Below are 20141 nucleotides of genomic sequence, written 5' to 3'. Positions count from 1 at the left end.
GCAATGGAGTCTTGGTGTAAATGTGAATCAGATTTGCGTGCAGACATTTTTTAAATGTTATATTCAGAAAACTGCACTATTTGACATCTTGGGTAAGGTTTGCTCTACAGACAGGAGTATTTTAAATCTATGATCAATTCAAAAAGTCATACATTCTTATACATAAATGTACACACACACACACACACACACATACATACATGCAAATAAGCTATAACTGGTCACATTTAGACACCAGGGCAAGCCCCAAGGATGAATAGGCATCACTGTAACAGGTTTTGGGGGCGTGGGAAGGGTCAGGTTTGGGTCGGCTCTGAAAGCAACTCAACCCTCTCAGGCTTGGGTAGGGTTCAGGTCAGCTTGTGCTCAGATCAGACTTTAAAATTAGGCCTGAGCAGACCTCTAACTTCTTGATCTCTCCTTCAGTAAAATGACCCACCTTCTCTGGGCTCAGTGTGTTCTGGAAACAATGCTCCTTACTTCATCCCAGCCAGTAGACGGGGCGTTCCGGATTCCCCCCCCCCACACACACTTTTTTTTGAATGATTAAGTTCACGAGTGATTTTCAACACCTCCATCTGAGAAAACATCCAGTGCCTAGGGCCCATGTCTGACCACTGGCACTTGTTTTACACTTGGTGTAACTGTATTGACTTCAATACTTCAGTACCGTAACTCCTGGTTTACACCATTGCGAGATCATAATTAGACGCATAGTAGCAGTCCTTTAATATAAGTTCTTCCTTCTCCTTCTCTTTATCGTTTTTAAAAAGGAGGGCTGAGCAAGCCGAGGGAGATCTCCTTCTGAGTTTACAGCAGTTTGATTCCTGGCCAAAACGAGACTCCAAAACCTCCTACAATATGGAACGTAGACATTACAGCTGTTTCCTGTAGAGTTCCTAAAGGGTGGAGCTGGAAAGTTATGTGGGCGAACATGTGGGATCATGGTTGTTTTCGCTATTGTAATGGATATTTTGACAGGGAGATTTTGACAGTTCATTGTGTGATGGGCTGTCAGTTCACCTCATGGCACAGGGTGTCTGACTCTGAGCAAGACAATGAGCCTAATAATTTAGGGCCCAATCTTGATCCCATTGAAGTAAATGGTAAAACTTCCATTGACTTCAAAGGGAGCAGGAGTTGTCAGCTTCTGAGAGGGAGCTTTACCATTTATTTATTTTAGGGCTGTCAAGCGATTAAAAAAATTAATCGCAATTAATTGCATGATTAATCATGCTGTTAAACAATATTAGAATACCATTTATTTAAATATTTTTGGACATTTTCTACATTTTAAAACATTAATTTCAATTACAACATAGAAAAAAGAAAATGTACAGTGCTCAGTTTATATTTTTATTACAAATATTTGCACTGTAAAAAAAACAAAAGAAATTGTATTTTTCAATTCCCCCATTACAAGTACTGTAGTGCAATCTCTTTATCAGGAATGTTGAACTTACAGGAGATAATGCTACCCACTTCTTCTTTACAATGTCACCTGAAAGTCAGAAAAGGCGTTCGTGTGGCACTGTTGTAGCCAGAGTCGCAAGATATTTATGGGCCAGATGCACTAAAGATTCATATGTCCCTTCATGCTTTAACCACCATTCCAGAGGACATGCATCCATGCTGATGATGGGTTCTGCTCGATAATGATCCAAAGCAGTGCGGACCGACGCATGTTCATCTTCACCATCTGAGTCAGATGCCACCAGCAGAAGGTTGATTTTCTTTTTTGGTGGTTCAGGTTCTGCATCAGAGTGTTGCTCTTTTAAGACTTCTGAAAGCATGCTCCCCACCCCGTCCCTCTCAGATTTTGGAAGAGGCTTCAGATTCTTAAACCTTGGGTCGAGGTTTAAGAAATCTCACATTGGTACCTTCTTTGCATTTTGCCAAATCTGCAGTGAATGTGTTCTTAAAATGAACAACATGTCCTGGATCCAAGACTGCTATAACATGAAATATATGGCAGAATGCAGGTAAAACAGAGCAGGAGACATACAATTCTCCCCCAAGGAGTTCAGTCACAAATTGAATTAACGCACTTTTTTTTTTTTTTTTTTAAATGAGCATCATCAGCATGTCCTCTGGAATAGTGGCCGAAGCAGGAAGGGGCATACAAATGTTTAGCATATCTGGCACGTAAATATCTTGCGATGCCAGCTACGAAAGTCCCATGCGAACCCCTGTTCACTTTCGGGTGCCATTGTAAATAAGAAGGGGGCAGCATTATCTCCCGTAAATGTAAACAAAACTTGTCTGTTTTAGCGATTGGCTGAACAAGAAGTAGGACTGAATGGACTTGTAGGCTCTAAAGTTTTACATTGTTTTGTTATTGAGTGCAGTTATGCAACAACAACAAAAATCTACATTCGTAAGTTGCACTTTCATGATAAAGAGATTGCGCTACAGTACTTGTATGAGGTGAATTGAAAAATACTATTTCTTTTGTTTGGCTTATATAGGCCCCTCCAGCTGAGCCTGCTTCCAATCAATTTCCTGCTCTCCGGCTCTTCCTCCATATGCAGCCTGTGGCGTTAACTGGCCCACCTAACCATCTTAACCCCTTCCAGTCCTGTGTGGGTGGACACCCGGTTACATGGTGGCACAACATTCTCCCAATACATCCAGAAGCTTGGTAAGCAACACTGGCCAAAACTCATCAAGCAGAAAGACGGAGGCCATGTGTACACTACAAACTTATGTCAACTCAAGTTGCATTGGCATACAGCTGCCTCAGTTAGTACATTGCTTGTGCATGTGCATACTTTGCTGCTTGGGTCAGGGGCATGCGTACACACCAGGAGTGCTTGTATCGATTCAGAGTGCAGTGCACCATCGATAGGTATCCCATTGTGCAACTCATCCAAGTCCAATGCACTATGTTTTGGGAAGTTTTGGCAATGTATGATGGGGCAAAAACGAGTCATGCAAGGGGGACTGGGAGCATGGGGGGTCAACTTCCCAGTTTGCAACTGTCTCCATCCCACTATGTTATCTGTAGCTCATAATTTTTGTGCCTTTTTTTCCAAAATCCCACAAACCTGCTTGGTTCTCCTTACTATCCACCATCTCTGACAGAAGCATGGAGCCTGCTCAGCTCTGCGCTATTGTTAGGAGCGTTTCAAGCACAGGTGGCACAATCCTGGAGTATTTGCAGAGCTGCAAGAACCACCAAATCAGTGGGGAACATGACGATTCTTTGGAGGTCAGATGGCTGTGGGACATAGAGAGAACCAATTCAAGGTTGTTGGTGGCAATCATGAGCAGCTGCAAATGGAGTGCTGCTTCTGGGCCCCAAAAACAAGCACTGATTGGGTAGGATCACATAGCAGGTTTGAGATGAGGAGTAGCTGCAAAACTTTCAAAACACAAAAGACTACATTCTTTGATCTGTGTGCCGAGCTAGCCCCAGCCCTCCAGCACAGAGACACTAAAATGTCCTGACAGTGGAGAAGCGAGTGGTGATTGCACTGTTGAAACTTACACCAGATTGCTACTGGTCAGTTGGGAATCAATTTGGAGTCAGGAAATCCATTTGGGTACCATTGTGATGCAAGTGTGCAGGGCCATTAATTGCTTCCTGCTATGCAGGACTGGGACTCTCCGCATTGTGCAGGACATAGTGGATGGATTTGCAGGAATGGGGCTCCTGAGCTGTGGTGGAGCGAAAGATGACACATATCCCTACTTCGGTACCAGAGATGGCGACAAATTTAAGTGTAGACACATGCACAACGAGGTCAATCTAAGCTGCCTTATGTCAACCTAACTGTGTAGTATAGACCAGGTCATAGTGTTTATCTTCTCCAGATGTTGCCTGACTCCATGATAAAATCAGTTCAGTCTTAACCTGGCTGATTTTAGTGACAATGTAACATGACATTTCCTGACAATAAAAAGGACTCAGCTCAACCACAGAGTGGAGAACAGAATAGAACCCAGCTCCCTCTCTCTTACCTCTGTTGGATCTTGAGGGCTAACGAAAGTGAGAAATCACCTTAAACCTTATTTTTGTCACTAATGTAAGCAGGCGTGACTCAAATAAGGAGGAGATCAGTAGAGGAAGTAAGCGCTATTTGTCACTTTTCAGAGAAAATCTACCACTCTTAAGCAACCAAAAAATTTGCTATATCAGACAGCAAAAGTGATCAGGATATGTTCTGAGAACAGCTTTTCTCATGGTATTTTGGTATTTCTGTTTCTAGTGCACATTTTATTTTTGTTCTTCTATTCAAATCAGCTCACCCGTAACTCCTTACAATAAGTCTTCCTAACATGAGAGTGCCATCATTATACGGTCATCAGTGCTGTCCTCTTGCACGCCTTTTTCCATGGATGTTCCCAATCTGACTCTGCTCATCCTCAGCTGATATTGAATCATCAACCTGCGTTCCTGTGCCACCAGGACTTAGCTCACACACAAGACATTGCGGGGGAGGACAGGGCAGGGGGCAGGCACTCAGAATGGCACAGTCAATGAACCTAGATATATATTTCTCATTTTGCACTTTGAACTGGGAAAAAATGGTGATTTACTGGACACCCTCTGGAATTTACTGCTTTTTTTCTCAGCTTGGAAAAAGGGTCTGTGACCTGATTTATCGGAGTTACTGAACGCCTACATTTCCCATCTCCAGGAACATGTCAGCCCATGTCTTCTTTCTCCTCCGTATCTGGCTCAGGCAGTCCACAGATGTGGAGGGGGTTTGTGGTTGCTCAGCACCTAAGTTCCCGCTAAGCTGCGTGGCCGCGCAGCAGCCTATTAAGTGTTGCGCAGGTGCTGAGGGCGGCGGTGGGGAGAGATGCCTCCCCCTGCCGGCCCCAGCCCAGCCCCGCCCCAGACCTGCTGCAGTGGAGAGAGGCACCCCTCCCCCCCGGCCCCAACCCAGCCCTGGCCCGAACCTGCCGCGGCTGTGGGAGAGGCGCCTCCTGCCCCCAGCCTATGTGCTGCTGCAGGGAGAGAGAGAGCTGGGGGGAGTCCTCTCTCCCTGCTGTAGCCCCGGGGCAGCCTGCACCACAAGCCCATTATCCCTGGCCCCACCACAGAGCCCACACCCCAGTCGGAGCCCTCACCCCCCATACTCCAACCCTCTGCCCCAGCCCTGAGTCCCTCATACCCAGCCCCAACCCAGAGCCCTCACCCTCCCACACTCCGCCCCAGCCCAGAGCCTCCTCCCACACTCCAAACCCCTTAGCCCCACCTCCATCACATGAATTTTGTTATGTGCACCCATATGGAGGTGTTGCGTCACACATCACCTCCACATTGGTGCACGTAACAAAATTCATTCCGCACATGGGTGGGAAAAATTAGAGGGAACGCTGCTCAGCACTTCTGCAAATGTGAGTATTCATAGATTTAAAAAAAAAAAAAAAACGCTTCAAATAAATTATTTGGTGTAGTGTGGCAGGAGACCCACTGTCTTGCAGAAGACCCGGGTTTCTGAGCAGTCATGGCTCTCTTGCTTCCCCTGGGCTGATGGAGATCAGCAGCAGTGCTGTCTGAGATCCAGTGGGCAGACTTGAGTTTCTGTGCTCCTCAGGAAACACCCAACCATGCTGCCCTAACCTACAGAGCATCATTGGTAGCAATAGTAACGCCACCTCCTACCCCATCTCCCCTTGAGTCATCAGGAGTGGGGATTGAACATAGGATCTGTGGATCCTAAAGCACAAGCCTCTCCTGCCTGAGCTAAATGGCTGTTAACCGAGGCTAAAGCAGGCTCATCAACCTGAGTCCCAGCCTCCCCTACAGGGAGGTGGAGAACCACGCAGAGTGAGTAAAACAGCGACAGAGGAGGCATCATTTAATATTCTCTAAACTGCAACCCATCTAGCTTTGCCACTGCAAGGTAAAAGTGGAAGCGGTAGGAAAACAAAGTGTTTAAAAGTATCCATTTTATCTGCTGGCACAGTAGGAACAATTCACCCGGCCCATTAAAGGTTAAAAAAAAAAAATCATGCTGAATTCCCATCACGTCCCAGCGTAGCCTTCAAGCATCGGAACATAACGTTTGAAGATTCGTGGCAGGAAAAAACAAACGCCAAGAGGGCTTGCATTGCTCTCAAATATCTTTAGCGGAGTGGGATACATTTCTCAAGCGGGTCAAAAGGTAACAAGTGTAACTAATTACCGTTCTATGAGTGCTTTTCACACCACTTAGCATCGCCCCGCTGCACAGCTCAAAGCGGAAATGAAATGGCCACGCTACAGGTGAATGCAGCAGGCTTCATGTGACAGCACAGCAGTCTCACATGCAGCCAGGAACAATTATGGACAACTCTCAAAAGATTTGGGTTTGGTTGAATAAGCTACCGCATGTTGGGATGCTTACCAAACCAATCGAATAGTCTAAGGCTGCACAACGGAGTTAGAAATCTCACACATGCAGGCTTCTTTCACATTTCTGGCACTTGCAGCTTCTGGCCAGAAGCTGCCTTTCCCCTACTTCCTTGGAACATTCAATTTTGCACCCATCTGGAAAAAACACTCAGCCACACATTTCAGAAACGTTTGGTTCTAAAACTGTGTTCAGACTCGGGGCCTCTTCTTTGACTGGAATTAGTTTGCCCGTTACTATTATTGGCCAAATCGGTCATTCCTTGCAGGCCCCACTTTCACTTTGAAGTCAGTGGGGTGCACCAATAACTTAGAGTCAGCCTGTAAATAATTGAAGAGGCTTTGGAAAGTAGAGTGAGCGGGGCAAAATATCAGTAAGAAATTAATCAATAACCCCACAAATGTATATGTTTGCAAACAGCAACTGAGCAGCTCAGTGACTGCTGTCTTCTAGAGAGCAGATTTTCAGTGGACTGGCTTCCCTTGCCAGACCAGCCCCAAGAACTGATAGTCACAATTCCATCATCCGAAATTATGAAGCGGCTTTCTCATCAGAAAAGAATCACATTTTTCTCCTTTGGAGACGAGCATCTTTTGAAACAGGTCCTCACTGAAGCACTGCAAAAATTTAAGAGTCTCATTTAACAAAATTTCATGTGAAAGCTTTTTTTTTTTTTTTTTGCGCTGCTTTGTGTGATTTCATCTCTTTCCCCTGCTCTCCAACCCCTACAAACCCAGACCCTCCAAGCAAGGAAGGCAGTATCCAGACTTCAGTAGAGCTGAATTTGCCATCTTGGTTCAATTTCCTGCTCTATCACAGACTCTCTTTGTGATCTTGGGCAAGTTACTTAGAAACCTAAATACCTATGAGGATCTGGGACTAACTTCCATGGACGTCAATGGAAGTCTGGCGCCAAAACACCTTTGCAGATCTGGGCCTTAAACTCTGTGCCTTGTTTTCCCCATCTGTAAAATGGGAACAACAGCACTTCTCTATCCTCCCCAGGTGTGTTGTGAGGATAAATACATTACAGATTGTGAGGCACTCACCTACTATGATAATGGGAACCATTTACGTTTAAAACTATCCTTTCCTTCTTCCACAGCAGGAACACTGCACCTACCCATTAATGTTTCAAAATTTAAAAATTGATATTTAAATATCCAGTGCCCTTAAGGCCTTAAAGTCAAGAAGGGCAGATTTTAAAAAGAAGATGCTTGGCTAAATTCATTCTTGGCACAAGTCGAGAGAGCAGCAGCTGCTTGTGTAATGGCTGACTTTGGCCCATTGGTTTGGCATAAGCGTCTGTTCTGTATAATCACTACCTGGGAACATTACCATCTGAGGAACATAGGAAACCAAAAGATCTAGGGGAGTGAGCTTTTGCTTCTTTTGTCAAAGGTAAATGTGGATAAAGGGGGAAAAAAGTGGAATGAAAAGCACTCAGTTGGAGAAAATATCTGTGTGACTAATATGTTGGTGAAATTATTCCACAGCAGTACAACTTAAGTGACTTAATCCAAAATACGTCCCTTTACTTATTTATAAAGGGGACAACCAACTAAGCTACTGATTAATGGCCAGCTCTCACTCAAAGGAATATAAAAAACTTTGTATCCTCAATACTTTCCTTTTGTAGCTTTTACTTTAGCCCTGGGAAAAATATTAAAAATGTATTATCTTGGTTATGACCATGCTAGAATTTACGTTCAGTCTGGGACTCTTGAGGATTTTCTAAATGAAATTTTACTTTGGAGTTTATTGTTAGTCCACATGATGAATAGGGTTTTGGCTATAAGAATAAAACCATCCCTCTGTCTACTATTTCCAAATTTCTCACTAACTGAAATTCCTAGGAAGATCTCTGTTCTGTGTTTTCTTAGTCTTATTTATTTGGAGTCAGTTTCTGCTGTCCTGAGGTGTGACCCTTTGACCTGCACTCTGATTTTCACTCTATCTAGTAAAAAAAGAACTAAAATAAAAATAAAAAACCCACTTTTAGTCCATCACCCAAGACCTGGTGTTTGGAAGCATTTCCATTCTGGAGATAAGCCAGTGATCTCCTTTTCTGTCAGGCAAAGATATATGAACTACTAGGCTACAGAATAGTCCCTCTCACAAGCCTCTCCCTCTTGTTTCTCTCTTTGCAAGCCTCCGCAAACTTGCCGTGGAAGATGGAAACGCACTGTGTGTGGTTTGGAATCCGAAAGCCCAGCTTTGGCTCAAGCTGTGCGTCATGCTCAGCACAGAGGAACATTTTAAACCTGTTCCGGTTACAAAAAGCTCTAAGGACAAAAGGTTGGGAATTACAAAAGAAAAATCAGCAGGGTGTCATTCTTAACAAGTCTGTGAATATTTTCTTTTACAGAGAAAATGATAGTTTTGCTTGTGCATATCCATCCAACATCATTACTAAGGGAAAGTAAACTCCTGGGATGCAGACTGTGTCCCCTAGATCCGTGCGCAGAGGGCACTGTTTAGATCTCCTTCCACCCATGGAGGAAAGGTGAGCTCCCTCTATAGCACCATTCCCACCCCCACCTCCTGGGACTCTGCAAGAGACCATTGGTGTGGCGCTTAGGCAGGAGGAAGTCAGGGAATGGATAGATGACATTATCTGCCATCAGTCCTATGGTAATTGCCAGGCTGTATTACTTTTTCCCATCAAGACCCTCTGCACAATCTACCTATCTGTACTTATATGCCTCCGTTACCATAATATCTGAGCAACTCACAATCTTTAATGTCTTTATCCTCACATACCCCTGTGAGGTAGGGAAGTGCTATTATCCCCATTTTACAGATGGGGGGACTGAGGCACAAAGTCTTACGGTAGGTCTACACAGCAATTATACATCTGCTGCTGGCCCATGCCAGTCACCTCAGGCTCAGGCTGCAGGGCTGGTTCATGGTTGTGTTTTTGGGCTCAGGATGGGAAATAGGAGAGGTCCCAGAGCTCGGGCTCCAACCTGAGCCTGGAAATCTACACAGCAATGAAACAGCCCTGCTGTCTGCGCAAGCCCCATGAGCCCAAGTTGGTTGGCACAGGCCTGCCTGGGGTTTTTCTTTAAGGGTATGTCTACACACAGAGACTTGCCCCAGCATCATGCAGGGAATCACAGCCAGGAACTGAACCCAGTCTCTCAAATCCACAGCCAGCGCCATAACCACTGGAGCAGGGAACCCATTTTCAGGGGGATTCCAGGGCTAGCTACAGCCAGGGGATGTGTGATGGCCCAGCTTCATTGAAGCGTTGCTGCCAGTGAGCAAATCAAAGGCCCTAAACATTTTATTTTTCATAGAATTCTTTCAGTTTTTACAAGGGGCCAAAATTCTGAAGCCCTGACTGAGGAAAACCTCTCATTTGCTGCAGAGGGAGTTTTGTCTGTGTAGAGAACTCACAATTTGGCCCAAGGTAAAGTCAGTTCTGGGCCCAACTGAACTGTCATCCTTCTCAATGGGAAGATCCCGGCGAAGCTAGCTCAGCCCTTTTATAAAGGGAGATTGGAAGGTTTTACATCCAGTTGACTGTTTCTTCCTGCGACAGATGGCTGCGTCTAAAACCAACATTGTAAGTGGTGAAAGATTTACAGCAAATCTACAGGTTGGGCTTATAGTAGTGGTTAGTGCCCAGATACCACAGCGAGGACAGTGATAGAGATGCCTAGAGATAGTGTTACAGTCTATCACCTGGCAAGCAGAAACTACTGTTATACGATTAGATTCCTGCTTTTTATCCACTTCCCTGTTCATTAGTGTAGGATTTGGGACAGCACTACACCTGCTCTATGTTTTGTCTCAAATAGAACGGCACTGGGAGAGAATAAACTAGCATGACCCTGGACATTTCTGTTGATTTTTCCAGGAGCTCTCTTGCAAGCTAAATTTGCGTAAATGTGAAACAAGAGCAGCTCGGTGCTGCCAGGAGACAAAGGCACTGATGTATTTGTATACAATCCAGTTCAATCCAGCAAGGAATTCACTCTTTAACACAGGGTGACTCTGATGAGGGATTTTCAAAGCAAAAAGGTGTATTATATATAAAATCAATACCAAAATTCCATACCTTCGTTAAGTGTTAAACTGAAGTTCAGCAATAAATATCCACATTAGAAACTCTTAGACCTCTAACTTTGTGATAACTTTAATCATATCAAAGTTCAGAAGATATCTGACCTACTACAAATCTATCACATATTTGCTCCTTCAATACCTAGTATTTCTCAGGGACTTATCTGGCCCCTGTCATTGTATCCAAGCGCCTCCCACTCTATCGTATTTATGCTTACAACACCCCTGCGAGGTAGGGCAGTTCTACCATCCCCATTGCACAGATGGGGAACTGAGACAGAGTCTAAATGACGTGCCCAAGGCCACATGAAAGAGTCTATGGCAGTGCAGGGATGTGGCCCCAGGTCTCCCAAGTCTAAGCTTAACCACAGAGCTATCCTTCCTCCCATGTCTGATCCAAACATTAATTTTCTATGTGTAGGTGCAGACTTGGACATCAGGACGTATCTGGCCTGTAATCATATCACCTTGGGTTCTGATCACATCAGGTTTCACAAACTAAGCTGAACTGGACCTGGCCAGTACTTGGTTATGAAAGCTCTGGAGAATGTCATGGTGCTTCAGGAAGTGGTTGGTGGGGACAGTGAGATGTTACTTTTCCTCCTGTATCAGTATGGACAATTCCCCAGCATGGCTTTAGAAGGTGCTGTGCTGCTGGAAGCAATGGCTTTCGGATAACACTTTTTGTAAGCATACGATTGCTATCATGGTTGCACTCAGGTCACATTATCAAGGTTTTCTTTGCAATATGATGGCTAGGCTTACTTTAAAAAAAGAAACCGATTCCAAAGATTCTCAGGGGTTGTCAACCTGGCCCAGTTTGAGCCGTGAGGTCTATTTTCTCCCAGTGCAATGGTTTAAGCAATAATAATCATCTAGAAGGTCAGTTTACCCCCTAACAAGCCATATCATAGATACCAGTTTGACAGACGTAACAACTATGACCCAAAGCCTGGAAATGGTTATTGGGAGAGCCTGGACAGGTACTTTCAGCACATCATTTAAAAACAATGTTACTTTCATGACTGTTGGCAGGTGATGTCATGGAAAAACATGGATTGCTTTAAAAAAAAGTCTGCAAAGTGTCCTTCGGGGCTCAGACTCTGCTCCTCTTTCTCCACTACACATCTCGGGAGATACTACGTTCTAGTATTGCGTGTGTCATCTCTGTGCTGAAAACTTACTACCCCTCACCTGTCCCCTTATGTGTATCTATGATGGTCTGACCTATCATCCGAGATGTCCCACCACTGACGCAAGCCCAACATGGCAAAAAACAGCTTAGGAAGAACAAGGAGGAGCCTCTTTCCTCTTTTTCATTTGACTTGAAATCACTACTTTCTTACCCAGGCTCACAACCTTGGAGTCATTCTCCCAGTACCTCCAGACTGGCACCAGGTCCTGCCATTTCTTTCTCTACAGCATATTCAAACTTCATTCTGTCCCCACTGCCCTTTTAGCTAAAACGGCCACTGCTCAACCCCCAGGAGCAACCCCACAAAAAACAAACAAATGTGGAAGTACAACTCAAGAAAGTAAACGCTGGTGATCAGGTAATGAGATTTCAGTTTCAGGATTCCACAGGGTGATTCTAAACAAACAAAGAAGAAAAAGGACTTTTAAAATGATGAAAAGTACCTTTAAACAGCACCCATTCAACTGACTGACTGGATTATTTTGAGAGAGAGAGAGCGCAACACACATAAATAGACAGGGAAAACAGAATATTACAGACAACGCCACATTAAAATGTGTGTAGCTCTTTAAATAAAACCAACAAAACTTAATAGTTCTTTTTGTTGTCTTACCTACTCAATGCGGCATTTTCCAAGAGATGCAATTCTTTATTTTATTCTGTGGTGCATTTTAAATGGCTTTGCTTTTGTTCGGCATAGCTGCTCTCTTGCTACTTTCTAGCATTGCATGTTGCTTTCCTGTTTCAGACTGGTGGCAGCCAGTCTAAATTAAAGTCATATGCCTTTCTTGTTACAGCCAGTAAAGGATTAGGGGCGTGTGTGGGTATGTGTTCTTCATTCCCATTAGACAGTTCCTAGGCATTTCAGACATCTAAAGGTTGTTGTCATTAAGTCTGCACTTACTTTGGATCATTATGGCACAATACACTCATTGTTACAATTATTTGTTTTATCGTTGTGCTAAGTGCTGTGAAGACATAATAGACCAGGGGTAGGCAAACTATGGCACGCGTGCCAAAAGCAGCACGCGAGCTGATTTTCAGTGGCACTCACGCTGCCCGGGTCCTGGCCACCGGTCCAGGGGGGCTCTGCATTTTAATTTAATTTTAAATGAAGCTTCTTAAACATTTTTAAAACCTTATTTACTTTACATACAACAATAGTTTAGTTATATATTATAGACTTATAGAAAGAGCCCTTCTAAAAATGTTAAAATGTATTATGGGCACGCGAAACCTTAGAGTGAATAAATGAAGACTCGGCACACCACTTCTGAAAGGTTGCCGACCCCTGTAATAGACAGTGCCTGCCCAGAAGAGCATAAAATCTTAAGTCATAACCGTGCAACTGACTCAACGTAGGCAGATTCCCACACCCACATGGAGCCCCACAGACTTAGGGGTCCCCCCACCTAGAGTCTGTTCTGGGATCAGGCCTAAGTTTGACATAATGCACAACACGCTGGAGAAAAAAAAATGAACAGGGAATGGAGGGGCCACTGGATGGGGTAACTGAACATGAACATTTTTTTTTGCACAGACCAGTTCTGTGTACAATTTGAGGTAAAGAGAGGGTTGTTAATGGTGCTAGATAACTGCCCAAAGACTATTACATCAATATCGTACCAGCACATGGAAGATTATCCCCACAGAGAATCGGAAAGGTTGTATGTTACTGGTGCAGAGTTGCCTCACATTACAGTATCTAACTCCGGCTACTTTTTCACAAGGGACAGTAAAGCACATTTTCTGCAACTATCTTGGATCATTTCAGGCTCCAAATGCACAGGTTCGGCCCGATAAATGGCCGTGGGTATCAACTATTTACCAACACCAGAGAACAAAAATAGCTTTCATTTGCTGCATTCCCGGCTGACCATGCAATGACTTGTGGTTGTTGTAGGCCACCACAGAGCTCCCACATAAAGAGCTTTAATGTGCTCTAAGTTCCAAAGCCAAACAAAAGGCTGCTCTGTGCTTTGGAGACCTTACGGGCTGGTGTCACGCTGGTCTTGTGTCAATGTTGCTTCTGGGGGGACCTTAGCTACAGTGGGAAAGTGTTTGAAGCGGCCCCCTTGCCAGTCTGAAGAGTGAAAACATTTTCAAGGGATGACCTTGTCTGCAGCTGGCCCACCGCCCACCATGCCAGCCCTTGTGAAATGTTCCCCTACAGTCTCTGGCCACTGGATCGGTGAGGAAAAAAAATAAAGTTCCTGGTGTCAGAAGATACTGTAACTGGTGGAACTCGACCAGCTCTTGACACGGATGTCGTAGGATGCATGATGCGATGGCTCAGAAGTACAGTTTCATTCCCTGTGGTGCCGTCCCTTGTCGCCTCCTCCCGGTTGTAGGCAGTGCAAAAAAAGGAAGCTGGACTCCCTTTGCCGCTGTTTGTCAAGGTCAGCAAACTCACTCCTTGCTTCAGCAGCAGTAGTGCTCAGTCTGGTGCCAAGGGTCTGCAGCGAGCTTTGGCTTACAGAAACGTGCCTCTGTCCCCCCTCCCTAACAGACCCCTGTGCTGCTCCAGGGTTCCCCTCTCTAGGCAGGATAGGACTGGATCCTGGCATTGGTGTTCCACATGCAGTCCTGTGCATGTTAGAAAACCACCGTAAAGAGCAAAAGCGCCACATTTGAGGGCTATGAGGTTCACTCTCTCCTTCCAGCAGGCCCAGTGTTTTGTCTTGCCTGGAAAAGCATTTCTACCCGTTATTTTTGCCATGTTCCCAGTTGTACCTGCTGCTCTTTCTTGCTGAAGGAAATATGTTGCCTCAGTCGATGAAATCATTCAGTTCATTAATGCCTAATTAAACACTATTGCCGCAGCTCAACAAAATGTCCCCCCAAACAAAAGCAGCAAAATGGACACATCGGTTTCTCTCGCTCTCCGTGGCTCACAAATGCCTAAGAAAAAGGGCTTTGCTGTGAAACAAAGCATCCAAAGGCGAAGAGCCCCACTTCTCCCAAGGCCAGCAAAAAAAACCAGACACAAAACAACCCACAGAGAAAGCCTTGGAAACATCCTAAAGGGAGATGGGCTGGGGCCACCAATGCCAAACCTGGATATGAGCTTCCCCAAAGTTCAGGGGTGTTTGGAGCAGCCCCATACAGAGGGAAGAGTCAGGTGTGAAGATCAGATCCAGATCTGACTTTCTCAAAAGTTTGGTGGTCTTGTGTTCTGGGGTTTTAATTCTGGCCCATCTTTAATTCGTACAGATGGATTCAATAACACAAGGTTTAAATCAAACAGGAGACCCAGGGCTAGGTTTTGAGATTTGCAAAAGCCATCGGCCAAGAGTAGCCTTCCCTCGACTCCCACACACCCCTTGGGAGTGTGGGGTCTGCTGCTGCCTCTGCGCATTGATTGGCACACTCAAAACAAGCTGTATCTCATGCTGGGCGGAACTAGGAGAGTGCAGATCAGTGCCAGCATGCTCTCCAAGAGACTGCCATGGAAGAAGATCAGCCACCAGCCCTCCTCCCTATCACAAGTCAGCGCTGCAGTGGGGAAGGAAAGAACATAGGCCTCCAAGATCCTAACGGAAGCCCAGAAACGTTCCTGGTATCATTCACTTCCTTGTCATGGCCTTTCTGATTAGACAAGTTGCAGGGGGTGGTGGAGGAAAGCATGCAATGCTAGGCAACTATACAATGCCGGTTTAAACAAAGTCTTCACCATTTAACCAGTGGAACTCACTGCCATAAGATGTCATTGAGGCAAATCATTTAGTAAGTTTTTCAAAACGAGGATACATTTCTAGGAATAAAGATAACTTCTGGAGTTGGGCTAGCTGAGGTCAGATTGATGAGTGTTCCCTGTTCTCAGATTTCAGGCAGAATCCGATTTTCAGCTGAGGTCAGGAAGAAATCTTTCCCCACAGTACAGTATTAACGAATGAGCTGCACTCTGGGCTCTTCTGTATTTTTGGGATGCATCAAAGATGGTCCTGGGGAGAGGAGAACAGAGCGTTCTGATGTGGTGTCCCTTTCCCTCTGCCACATGCTGAGTGGCTGAGCATGGGCTCTGACTGAAGGTGCATGACAGGAACTTTCTGGTGGGTAGGAACCAGGAGAGACGAGTATGGATGGGATTTGTGCACCACCTCGTTCCCCCACTAGTGATTCATTTTAATTTTATGCCCACATTTTTAAGGTGGTTTATTTGAAAATGCTTCTTCCCCCATATCACCCAACTTGAACACTCCCACACCCCCACCACATTTCCACTATGCCTTTTGGCATTTCCTGGGGCAAATCATGACTGGGATGTGGTTTCACAGCCAGTTACATTGTCCTCTCGTGTTACGTTGCCTAACATGCTATGCGGATCATCCAGATGACGCATTAAGTCCAGGAAATTAATAATAGACCATTGTGTAATTAAAAACATGCTTAAAAAAGGGATTGGTGACTTTTTACACTCATGAAAGCAAGAGATTGAACAGATGAGAGGGGCTTGAACTGCAAAGTTCAGATCCAAATATTTTCAAAGTATGGGGCTGTCTCAATCCAGAATCATAGCTTGGACCATTAAAAGCATAATGAAGCCTGAATCTTGGTTCAAGTCCAGAGCTGAACTCAAAGCTCCTTTAGATAGCAGGGCCTGGCTTGGGACCATCACTGCTGAATAGCATTAGCTAAATCCAGGTACACAGTAGTCATACATCAAAAGTGCTTCCTCACATTAGTACGTGATGTAGTGGATCACGTAGGAGTGCTATAGCCCTCAGCTGGACGCAATCGGTCTTGCTGAAAAGTTTGTGAATTTGTTGCCTTTTAGTGGTAAACCAACATATGATAGAGACCTTAAAGTAAGGGTATTGTCACTTGATCAAAATGTCTCTTTCTTGTTAGTAGATCTGCTGTGCGTGCGTATTCCCAGTCATCATATCTGCTTGCCTTAGTGACTAATTGTTTTAAATAACTTTTAAAAATCTGCTAGTACTGCAAAACCCCTACAGCTAAAGGACAGCGAACTAGATTCACACACAATCTGACTCACACATAATCTCCAGGATTGTTGAATTGTTTTAACTGTAAAATCTTTATCACTGGTGAGGATGCAAGAGCCAAGAAACAAACTGACCTTCAGATGATGGGTTTGCAGCAACCAGAGTTAATAAACTGAGCCGATTTGACATACAATACAGGGACCCAGATTTTCTTAATCTGGCCCTTAATGGGTATAGGGCAGGACCAAGCAGAAACATAATGCTGACCCCTGAGGAAACTACTTCAGCTCTTCCAGCGGAGTAATATAGAAGAAATAGCATGGCACTCATATGTAACCGCCTGCCTGCCTGAATTAGGACAGTCATCGTTTACTGCACCTGTCTCATGGTTCTGTGTCTGCAGTTTGAGGGCTCGGGGAAAGAAGGAGGCAAATCTGTTGAAGAAAGGACAGAATCTGGATTAGAGTATCATGAATATCACTATAGATGCAGCCTAGCTGATGAATGGCACTGTCACAAAAAGAAGAAACTTTAAAGAAAGGCCCTTCATGGAGAGGAAAGGTGTTTTCCTGAAGCAGCTAAAGATCTGTTTATCCAACATGTCCTTAACGGAACCCTAGGTGCTGCTGTATTCTCAGCTGCCATCTCCCATTCACTGCCTGATTCAGGAGAGGTTCCCCTCCTCCCCCCTTAAATCATTCATGTCAAGATGCACTGACAGAATTAGGTTTAGGAATATTTACACAGGTGAGAGAGAATACTGAAAGACCATAAGAGGGATAAAGGTTCATTAAGGGCTATGACGTAGCATAACTGGGGCCAGTGAGCCACATTCATTACTAAGAAAATAGGAAAGCATTCCAGAAGGTAGAGAACTGGAAATTGTGAAACCCTTGTAAGTGCTGCTAAATTCAGTCCGTCCTTTTATTTCCATTCCGAGAGAGGCCTTGCCACCAAACCCCAGCTCCAAAACACCAAACATAGGAGGGATGGGGAGGTGTTGAAGCCTGAACCTTGGACCAATTCATATTTTGAAAACTGCACCAGAAGCCAACTCTGTGGGGTTGGAAATCCAGATCCAGATCTGAAATTTGCAGCGTGAGCCCATCCTCCCTATCTTCCTTAAGCCTTATCTAAGTTGCCTGGGTATAACTTAAGGTGTGAATTAAACTGACATAATTAAACCACTGCAACCCTCTGTGTGGACATTGCTTTCAGCGTGGGAGCAGTTTAAATCAGTTACTGTCACTTAAAGTGAAGTAAGTCGCTTATACCACGACAAGAGCGTCCACACTGCCTTTGGCACTGGCTTAACTATATTTGTTGAAAAAACAGTTTAAGTTATAGCAGTGCAGCGTTTCCCTGTAGACAAGTGTATTTAACCACCCCACATTGCTCTTCAGCCAATGACCGTTTCAAGCCCCTCTTTCTTTCCACCTCTCACTCGCCACCACCCCTCTTTAATCTGCAATCCATTACAATGAAGAGTACAGGCGTGGCAATGAGGAAGGAAGAGCTGGAGAAACAACAGAGCCAGGAGTTTTACAGGTATCAGGTGGAGAAGTGTCCCATTGGCCTATTAATGGTTTCCCACCTATTTGTAAACCATTCACCCCATCAGTGCTCCATATAGACCCTTATTTGTCAGGCAAAGCATTTGACAATGAAAATAAAGCCAGGCAGGTTAAAGAACAGCCAGGAAGCCACCCCCACCAGCTCTCCCAATATATTCAAACCAATGTATGTTATGGTCAAACCTTCTTATCCATTTATATTCAGATCAGCATATTATATATAGAGTGTGTGTGTGTGTGTGTGTGTGTGTGTGTATTTGTTTGATGTTCTACAATATTAGTGCTTCTGCGGTGACACTCCTAACAACCACACTCTTGTGTCAGGAATGATGGACCAATATCATCATCCCCTGCCCAGAATTAGTTTTTCTTCCCCTTTATCAGGCCCTGGCTGGGACAAACCACAGGTTTCCCCCTCTTTCGGTTTAACAGGAAACTTCCACCCACCATTCCCTTAACTTTCTTACACACACTCATCAGTTCTGGACACATTATTTCCTGCCCACTCTTAGAGGACTGAATCCCCCCATCTGGTTTGGTGAAGGAGCTTGAAGCATTTGGGAGCTAGGAAAAGTTTCACATTCGTGGAACCAGATCCTCAACTGGTGTAAATCAGCAAAACTCCAATTGACTTGCAGACAGGGCCCCTCAATTTAATATCTTTGCTTTCAAGAGCTTGGTGAAGGGTAGTAAAATAAGCGAGCAGGATGGTGCTTGCAATTAGCTGTGTGGTTCTATCAGGCCACTGACAGACTCATCAGTCATCTGTGGAGCTGAGCTGCAGCAAAACTTCGACGCATGTTTACAAGCCCACAATGCATTTTTCGAAGAATCACTGGCCGCTTTGGGCTGAATGTTTTGCCATTGCAATGAGTGTGAAATACTTCTCAGAAGGGTGGTCAGTTTTCTCACCTGACAGAGATGGGATCTAGAAAGAGTTGCTGCAGAGATGGTGGTTATTACACTTCTGATTCAGATGGTGTCACACACTATCTGACTTCCTGTGGTTTTGAGCTGTAATTAGTTGGGCCACTTTGGTGTGTCGGTGCTTAGCACCAAGACACCTGCACTCATCATCATTTGCACTTGAGACAAACTGCTGTGCAAGTTGTAATGTTTTTTCCAGGGGGTAAGGAGAGCCCAATCAGGCAGGCAAGTAACGCTGAGAGATCCCAGCCTGAGTTCTATAGCAGGCAACTCAGAATTCAGCCTGGAATTTGTTTAGGTTTTGCACAACTGGGGCAAAACCCTCCAAGCTGTTTCCTGCTCCCCAGGTGCTGGGGCACTAAATACTAAAAATATATTCTGCCCCCACCAGGGCTGGATTAACTCTCCTGTGGGCCCAGGGCTATTAGATTTTGTGGGGACCCTGTCCAAGGGGGTGTGGGCTGTAGGCTGGGGCAGAGGGTGGGGGTGCAGGAGGGGCTCAGGGGATCAGCCCTTACCTCAGGCGGTTCCCAAAAGCAACCAGCACACCCCTCTGGCAGCGGCTCCTAGGAGCGGAGGCCAAGAGGTCTCTGCGGTGCGCCGCTGCCTGCAGGCACTGCCCCTGCAGCTCCCATTGGCCGCAGTTCCCAGCCAACGGGAGCTGCGGAGTCGGTGCTCGGGAAGGGGGCAGCGCTCGGAAACATCTTCTTCCCAGAGCCTCACCAATGTGCCGGCCACTTCTGGGAGTGGTGTGGAGCGAGGGCGAGCAGAAAGCCGCCTTAGCTCTACTGTGCTGCCGTCGGCAGCCCCCAGGCCCTTTTAAATCCCCCAGGCCCCTGGGCAATTGTCCCCTTTGCCTCCTCTGTTGGCGGTCCTGTTGCAGGGCCCCCCCATAGCCCGAGGCCCTGGGCTCCCGCCCCTGAGGCCCTGGGCTCCCGCCCCTGAGGCCCCTGCGTTAATCCGGCCCTGGCCCCCACACACGTCAGCAGTTCTTCTCCTCTCACTGCTGGCTGAGTAATTCCAACTACAGGAGCTTCTCCACCGTGCCAGTGCTGTACTGCATCATGCAGTGAAAATA

The 20141-nt window shown here is 45.4% G+C and overlaps 1 protein-coding gene across 2 annotated transcripts in view; it reads right to left on the bottom strand.

Annotated features, from left to right (window-relative positions):
* Positions 1-12302, bottom strand: part of LOC113405358 (lysophosphatidic acid receptor 1) — a 140030-nt gene extending 127728 nt beyond the window's left edge. For both annotated transcript variants that reach the window (XM_026646507.1, XM_026646508.1), the window contains exon 1: positions 12227-12302. The gene's annotated coding sequence lies outside the window, so the exon portion shown is untranslated. The remainder of the gene's footprint in view (positions 1-12226) is intronic.
* Positions 12303-20141: the final 7839 nt, after the last annotated feature.

This window comes from Terrapene carolina, unplaced genomic scaffold (genome assembly GCF_002925995.2).
Source record: "Terrapene carolina triunguis isolate 2854851 unplaced genomic scaffold, T_m_triunguis-2.0 Scaffold35098, whole genome shotgun sequence".
NCBI classification, from domain to species: Eukaryota; Metazoa; Chordata; order Testudines; family Emydidae; genus Terrapene; species Terrapene triunguis.
Note: the sequence above shows the minus strand (reverse complement) of the source record. Positions and strands in the feature narration are given on the sequence as shown.